Below are 8982 nucleotides of genomic sequence, written 5' to 3' on the forward strand. Positions count from 1 at the left end.
ACTTCAAAGGCGCTCAAAAATCCTGAAGCCAGATTTACATATCAGCAATCCATACTGTCTTCCCATCTTCTCTCAGTCTTCAGGCTATATGCCACTTAACTCTTCCGTAATATTCAGAACCTGTTTCTGTTACAGCAAACTGATACACAAACAATGCATTTTTGATTACTGTCATGAACATGAGATGGCTACAGAGTGTGCATGGCGTGGAGATCTTACTCCAAAAATCATGGAGCCATTCAACTTCAGCAAAGAAACCAGAAATCAAAGTTGTAATTCTTTCCTGCTTCCATCCGCCTAAGAGGGGATGCAATTTACCTTGGCTTTGGAAAACCTCTTTTATGAACAAGGGTTTTACAATGCCAGGGAGCAGAGCTGAGAGGCTGGTAGTTCTAACACAATCATGAAGGGAGCAGACATTAATCCCCTCTTTTAGCTGTTGTGACTGCTCAGTAACTGTCAGCCTAGCCTCAAATTACCAACACTCTCCTCAATAATGAAAATAGTGTTGCCTTCACTCAGCTTTTCTCCAGGCCATTACTGTTTAGAAGATACAGATTGGTCTCTGCTTGCTTCTTCTGGGGGAAGACGGTTGGCCAGGTTCACAAACCATCCCCTGAATCCTGGCTGTCAGCTGCAGTACCTGGAAAAAGAATATTTTAAGGGAACTGTTGATCACAGCCTGAACCTCTGATTAACCATCTGAGGCAAGCAATGAGTCTGCTGCAGGAGCACAGGTGAAGGTAATTCAGCTTTGCTCCCAGAACGGGTTGAGCCTGACTCACCACTCCTAGATCCCATTTAAGGGCTGACCACTAACTCTCTTGATAGAGATTGCTCCTTAGTGGAGTTTTTGTGGTGAGCCTCAACAAATATATATAGGAAAAGGTTGCAGTTAAATGCTAACAAACAAAAAAATCCCATCTAAATCCCTGTATTTCAGTTTGCCTTTCATGTATCAAATCGTGCTTCCAGAGAGAAACTCCCCAATGCAAAATAGCTTTTTGTAAATCTAGTTTGTTTTTCAGTGCTGTCAATTCCAAAGTGCTTAACATCAAGAGCTGCAGCTCTCCAAACTGAGTTATTGTACTTCAGACAGCACTTGACTGTTTCAGCTATGCTTAAGGGAAAGTAGCAAGAATGCTTGTTTCAAGATGGGAAATATAGAGCCGCACTGGAATAGGAGTATGAGACAGGCTCTTCTGCCCACTTAGCTACAGTGAATCTATGCCATGCCTTTTGACCACTCCTGTGAACTTTAATGCCTTCACTGACTGACTAATAAATAGTCTCTTCAAATCTAACTAGCATTTATTTTTTTAAAACATGGGTTCTTTTACTTGCTGATTTTCATGTAAATCTCCATCATTTCTCATGTGGAGACGTAGGTTTTTTGTTTCTTTTAATGCGACTTGCTGTCTTACAAAGTCAACGACTTGTAATCAGACTCTACCCTCAAATATTGTACTGGTTGCTTTGCTGGACATACCTTCTGTTTGTTTAATCTCTGTAACACTACTAGTCAATACAGCCTGAAATTATACAACGCAACAGCTTATACTTTCTTAGGAAAAAACAACATGATGTGATCTTAACACATCCTCACATATTTAATGTTACAGATTTTCTCTTTTTTCAAGTTATCTTGAAAACCAGAATCAAAGAATTATTAGTTTCACTGTAGCTTCCCTCTTTATCTGTACCTTTTGCTGGGAAGCTATTTTGTTTATGACCTCATGCAGAAACATCTCCTTCACTGGGTCACAACTGCAAGCTCTTCTATATCCTGGAGCAAAAATACTATGTAGTGGAATTAATTTGTACTTTCTCCCTGGTACTAAGAAGACTAGTTTGTTCTCTGAACAGCACAATCCATGATGCATTGTTTCCTATGGCTTTGTGCCTGGGTTGTAATTTCCCTAGTGAGTAATAAGACTGAGGTCATAGATGGCATTTTGCTCTCCAGGGGGGTGCTCTCATGACCTCTCTCTCTGTCCCCGTTGCCTGTTTTCACAATTGTTTTGGCCAGTAAAGCTTTACTCTACCAGGTCTGCACTTCCTCTATTTCCCACATGCAATGCCACTACTTCTCTCCAGGGTTCCCTAAGTTTACCTGCTACTCTCAGTTCCTTCCCTTTCCCACCCACCCCCAGAGAGCTACAAGTTCTCTGCCACTGCAATTATCCCCCAGATTTCTTGTCTCCTCTAAACCACAAAACTCACTAATCCTCACATACAATTTCTGCTTTGCCTGCCAGCTCTCAGCTTCATCTCTTCCCTTCAAACTCAGGCCATATTATTTTATCTCCATCAGCCCAGTATCTTCTACACACTGCAATGAAGTTCTGGTTGATACCTTTCTTGGTACCCTAGAATATCTTCACACTTACATGTTGTCTATACACCCTTGATGCTTCTATATTCACATTCTCCTTATCCACTACTTCTCTTGCTTACTTTTCCTTGACTTTCCAGCCAGACACGAAGCAAACTGCTTGGCAGATACATGCCCACTGCTGGGCTGACTGGCAGGCGCTTGGTTGTTGGCCAAGGTACACACAGGTCAGTCAGGAACTGAGTGCAAGCTGACTGCTATCCAAACACCACATCATGTCATGGCTGCAAACAAATGATGCTGAGGGAGGCACATGCTTCCCTTGCAGATCAATATTGTGTAGGCCTCTGATGTTTGGCTGAAAATAACTAATGACTTGAAAAGTTACGAGGATACTGGTTTAACAAAGTGAGTCTGTGCAAGGCTTATTTTGTGAGAAATCAGGCCCAAATTCCCCCTCACTTACATTTATCCTATGTAAATGCTATCAACATCATTTTAATTCCAGTGAGAAAATCGGTCTGCTTTCCCTCTCTTTTATAGAATATAGTAATTTTTCAATGGTTAATGATGATTATTCTGTGTGTGGTAAACAGTTGGATCTACAATTTCTTATTCTCACGTTCAAAGAAGAGAAAGTTGTACTTACTATCTGCATTTTCAAAAAGAGCTTAAAATGAGACTGGCTATTGACTTATCCAGTGCCAGTGGTTAATTCTCTGAGCAGCTCTACCCTCTTGTGGTCGCAGCTGGCTGCAGCTAAATGAACAGCTTACAGATACAATCACAGCCGTGACCACGTGTAGGCACTAGACACCAAAAGAGACCCAAAAGAGATATTTACCTAGACAGAAATTTAAAATCTGTGAGGTTCAGTCTAAACAATTTGAGATCTTGAAGATTCAATCTTTCATCTACAGCAATTAAAATGTAGGATTTCCAGATGTGCAAGGAGTTTCACACTACTCACGCTAAGTGAGCTGTCTAAGCTGGCAGTCTGCCCTGGCCTTCAGGATCTCGGCCCCTGGCTCCACCACAGGGATCTGGGGAAACGCTGAAAAACTGAAGCCAGAATCAAGGTTTCTTGGAGCGTCCATCTCAGTGTTTATATACTGGACCTTCCAAAGCTCACATAATAATTCCTTACCGTGTGCTTCCTTGGCTGATTCAGCAAACACATTCAGTGATAGGGGAGGTGGAATGTAATGAACCCCCGGCAGAAAACTTGGTGGGATGAACTGCGGCAGAGGAGTGTAGTACGCCTGATGGAAATCTCCACCTGCATCTGGAATCTGTGGAAACACACAGAGCAAAGGATGTTCATTTAGAGACTCTCTCCAGGGCACATCTGCAGCATCAACAATTTCTCTTTCAGTCTTTTATCTATGAATTTGCATTTTTGGGTATCAATTTTGTGGCCATGTGCTGTCACATGCAAAGCTTGCACATAGTGAAATATGCAGCTCAGAGGTAGCTGAAGGTAAAGTACAGAATAGAATAGAACACTTGGAAGGGACCTTCAAAAGATCTTTCCTGCACAAGCAAAACCAGCAGTATTCCCAGAAGTAATTAAAAAACCACAAGGCTCTACTCACTGACAGAGAAGCTGCATTCCCTGGTCCACAGTTGCTTGGAACGGGTCGGAAACCCTTCTGAAGTGCTATCCCTGGGGGTGATGGTGCAGCTCCCCTACAGCCTGGCTGATTGATGGGCAAATCCCATGGGAAATGGGTGATAAGGATACATCCCAGAGCAGCCAGGATACACTCTTGCAGGGTCTCTCTCCATGTATTCCGAGTTTGACCATGTATTCTGGAGGAAAAGCAGAGTGAGCTAGAAACAATGAGAAAAGAACAGATAAAGACATCGCTGTAATTCTATGCCGTTCAGCAGAAGCAGTTGCAGGACTAAACTCTACTCTTAGCCTGGAGAATCTGGCCCTTGGATTTCATGTTTGGGTTCCTCACAAATCTGATTTTTTAATGAAAAAAGGCTGGCTATTTGAACACAAATAGGGTCCTTCTTGTCTACCTATCCTCCCTATCAATAGAGAAGCAGTATAATCTGCTTCTGGAGCACTATGATTTCACTGCCTGCCCTCCAGGCTTTTTGGAAAAGGTCAGCAGATAAACATGTAAATTAAATGAAGGACTGATAGGCACGTGCCAGCACCATCTGTAGGCATCATTCTTTAGGAAACCAAGCTTAAATATATATATATATATATATAATAGCTATTGGCAGATTAGGTGGATCCAGCCATGCCCAAAATGCCTCTTTCCTCTGGGTTCTCACACCAGCATATTCCTGCTCTTTCCAAGGCCCAGACTAATGACTAGTGCAGTCAGTTTGGATTTCTGTAGAATCACTATAATAAAACTATGAGTTCACTGTATTAAATAGTAATAAACTAGACAAGCGACATAAAAGACTCTGCTAATGAAAGCAATTTAAGAACTGACACTTTTCTACCTGCAAAACTTTGGTCTGCTCATAAAGGCAAAAACGCAGCTTCACGCCAAGCTCAGCCTCTGCTGTAAGCCCAAAGGTCTCTTTCTTTTGCAGTGCTATCATAGAGACAACTTTAGACGACTGCAGCAGTAATTCCTCATTTATTTGCCATCCCTGAGTATCTTTTCAACATTTTTTATTTCTGGAGGTCGTGCACAAACACCTGTATGTACATGCATCCCAACACTGCTGGGATTAGCTCCCTAATTCCCTCCTAGAGAAGAACCATGTGCTTGGAGCTTCAACCTTGCAACAAGAGCTCCACGAATCGCGCTGCAAACCTTGCCCGAGCAAAAAACAAAGCGAGGCTGCACACAAGCTGAGGAAGAAAAGGGGAGATGGGAACCTCTTTTAGGGCTGGATCCTACCGTAGTCCCAGAAAGTCCCAGCAGGGAGGTGGGGGCAGACACCTGCGTGCCGGGCCTTTGTCACTGCTGCCGGGGGGCTGCCGCCCTTCGCCCCCACGTGGCTGCTCTGCTCGGAGGCTCCGGCCGCGACGTCCTCCCCTGGGGGAGCGGATCCCACAGCCACCCTGACAGGGCATCGGGCACCTGCTGCCACAGCGCCTTCTGGGCTGCCATGATCTTCTGGCGCTCGGGCGATAAGGGAGCACTTTTCGCAGAGGCAGAGCTTCCAGCGGCACTGCCCGGCGTGGCCTTTCACCGGCACCCACGAGCCGTGATTGCGCAGCGGGAGCATTTTGGGGTCCGCACTGTCGCCTTCTCCGTTGCTGCTGTAGCTTCCTTCGCTTCCATATCCAGCAGCCCGGCTAACGGCTCTGACACACCCAACCCCCTCTATAAGAGGGCTCTTATATAGGGCAGGGCCAGATTCCCTCCGAATGTAGCAAACAGGGCAGGAGTGGCAGGAGAGCTCAAGGCAGGGGTGGGGAATGCCCTGTCCTGGGGAGGAGAGCTGCTCGGTTCCACATGACCCTATTCCTGGGTAAGGAGCTTCATACGTACCCGCCTGCCCTGCCCCCTCGGGTGAGCTTGGAGGCGGACCTGGGGGCTGGAGAAAACACGGTGGGGGTGGAGAGAGGAGCAGGTGGAGTAACACTATAGTACATGTGGGATCTAATGGACTGGTGAGAAAAGGACAGCATCCCTCACACCTAAACGATGGTTTTCCCTTTTGGCACTTAAGCAGCCACACTCACTTTTTATACCTTGAGTGATGTCAGTTGGGTTTTGTTTCTAATTTGGAGTATACTTCTCGTGATGAGGAGAGCAGCTGCTTCAGAAGGAAAAAATACACCAAACGTTTCATCATTGTTTTTCAAAACAAAGTACAGAGATGAAGGCAGAAAGCATATGTCATTGGAAAGATCTGTCTCCTCTCTTGGAATTCGTACTCTCTGGAAACAAACAAGCTTATAGTTGGAAATACAGCTCTGCTCCAGTCCAGCACTGCTTAGAAGTGCTTGTTATTTGTTTCTGCTGGTAGCTACAAAACCGTGGTGTACACAGTAGCCCCTTTCCAGGAGAAGTCTCCCTTTTGCTAACACTTGCAAGAGCTAATTCTGTTTGTAAATCTAGATACTGAGATATCAGTAATACTTCCTACGTAAAAAACGATGCTATAAAATATTTCACCAAATAGTTGCATAAAGCAAGTTGTTGTTGCTGTTGTTGTTGTTTTACCCATTAATTTTCAAGAGAACCGTGTAGCATCTATTTACTGCTATGGAACAGTTCTAACAACTAACACAGTGTGTTTCGCAGATGTCCTTCTCACAAAGGTCTTCCTGCAACCCTTCATATCTGGGAGGCTCAGTCCCAGGGTAGCAGCACGTTAAGACGTTTGCAGCAGCTGGTTTGCTCTAGCGGTGAGCAGCCAACCACTGCTCGCTGCACGCCCTTTGACAGTTCATACATTATTTCAGTGCTGTTTAACTCAGTGCAGCTGAAACAAACAGTACAACACTTTAAAGTGCTCACATAGCCAGTTTTATGCATGTGGATTGGAGGTACTCTGGCATATCAAAGATGCAAAGAGCTGTCCTAGAAACTAGGACAAAGCACCATTTAGAATATCAATTGGTCAAAACTATACATATAATTTTCAATGATACTGTTTAAACAAAAATGAAAGACACATTTCTCCACTGTTTCACCTAAAGGAACTGTTTTTTGTATTAAGAGGATCAATTGTTAATGTTGGAAGAATGTTGGAGGGCAAACTTCTGGGTAATTAAAGAACTTTGAATTGTTTGTTTGGTTTTGATGATTTGAGACTTGTTACATGTAATTCTTCTAGGCAGATTTCAGACATTGCCCTGAGTAACAAACCTGTTTGAAGTAAGATTTAGGTTCCAGTATTTCTATTCTGAAATTCTGAGTGTAGATGACTACAACTGTAGTAGATGCTACTGAAGACTATGGAGGTGAGTGCAGTAAAATAAACATTCTCCTTTGCTACTTATACTAACAGTCCCTTGCGCAATGCAAGATGTAAAAGACATAACATTAGGCTGATGAATCCCTTTTTAATACAGCAGATGAATGTTTTTCAGCACACAGATGGGGTTTTGGGGGAAAGTCAGTGAAACTGGAAAACTTAAGACAGCCAAGAGGAGAAACTGAAAAACACATGTATCTACACAAAATAATCTGATGTACAACTTGTTACGTGCTGGATTTACAGCAGCATCTCTGCTCCCAGGAGTATCCCAAACCTCTTAAAACTGTGGGGAAAATCTGAGTATTTCTGCAAGGTGTTTGGATGGAGCAAAGCTCTTTTCAAAGTAAAACAATCTGTGAATAGAAATACCAGCAGCACTCACTAAGTAGATTCCTTCATAGATGGTTTGTGTGAGGTTTTTTTTTTTTTTTTGAATATATTTCAGATTTAAGGAAAAAGGATTTAAGGAACCAGTAATGTACAAGATGAACAGTTCAGCAGTCCCCTACCCAGTTATTTTCCCAAAGTCCTATTCAGTGTTGTATAACACTCCTTAAATCTCCAAAGCAGGAAGGATTCCAGCCCATTTCACTGGCTGTAAAGCACAGGCATTGCAGATACAGTTTATATACAGTACTGTTTTCTCCTTCTGTTGCTGTGCCAGTGACCACTTCCAGACTGTCAGGCCAGTCTCCTTATTTTCCTTTTCCCCCATCTTTTGAACTGTCATTGAACCAAAGTTCCTGCTGGTAGGGCGCTCCAGTAGGATTTCTTTCATTGCATTGCTGCCCTTCAGTGCTTATTTCAAGAGGGATGTGGGAAATTTAAGGACAGAACAAGAAAATGGAGCAGCTGCCATATAAGGGAAGTTTAAAAGGACTTGCATTGTCATATTTTGTAGAGAAGAAGGTTGAGGGGAAAAGAGTTTTAGAACATAACGGTATGGCAAAATAGATGGAAAAGCTAGCTAGGAAACCTGCTTTTGAAATCTTTCTGCATGCTGCTTGCTGCATTAGGGATTCTTTGTGTCATTATTATTTTCTGATTTCTGAGGATTAGACCCTCTTGCTAACTCTGAACACCTGAGGATGTGATTTCTAACAGGTTACACTTGTGACAATCCCCTGTCCTTGCAGCAGACTCCTGGGTTGTCCCAGAGCAGCAAGCTTTCAAATATACACTGAAGCTTAAAGCCTAAAATTAGGAGTCAGGTATTTAAGGTTTACTCACACCACTAATTTCATTACTTTCAGTGGAATTATTTGCAGGGGTATGGAGCTGACAGCGTTAGTTAGGTATGCAGGTTTAGGCTCCAAGTTTTACACAGAGGTGTCTGTGACACTGTCCAAAACCTCAGATTATTGTAGATTTGCATTTTCTGCAGAAGCTTTGGAAAAAGGAAAACAAACCCAAGGGATTCTAGAAGGATCACGTAATGAGTCCATTCAGCAGACATATGTAAGATACATTTGTCGTTGCCTTACAGCAAACTGCAATATCTTCACATTTCTGCAAGGGAAAATGTCCCCTACTGAAGCTAAATAAGGCTTTTTGCCTCCTATTCCCCGCCCCCCAAAGAGTAGTCTTGCCTAGGTTCTTTAAGCCTCACTGATGTCTGCTGAGACATGCTTGTAAGGATATCCAGAGAGGTTAAATGCCTGAGTAGGCAAATCAGGATATCACATTCGCATCTCGCGGCATTTGTATGGATCTGGAAGCTACTCTCAATGGCC

General features: G+C 43.3%; 1 pseudogene; it reads right to left on the bottom strand.

Moving 5' to 3' along the window:
• Nucleotides 1-401: 401 nt before the first annotated feature.
• On the bottom strand, nucleotides 402-6227 carry LOC107317671 (annotated as a pseudogene).
• Nucleotides 6228-8982: the final 2755 nt, after the last annotated feature.

The sequence above is a fragment of the Coturnix japonica genome, chromosome 8 (genome assembly GCF_001577835.2).
Source record: "Coturnix japonica isolate 7356 chromosome 8, Coturnix japonica 2.1, whole genome shotgun sequence".
In the NCBI taxonomy this organism is placed as follows: domain Eukaryota; kingdom Metazoa; phylum Chordata; class Aves; order Galliformes; family Phasianidae; genus Coturnix; species Coturnix japonica.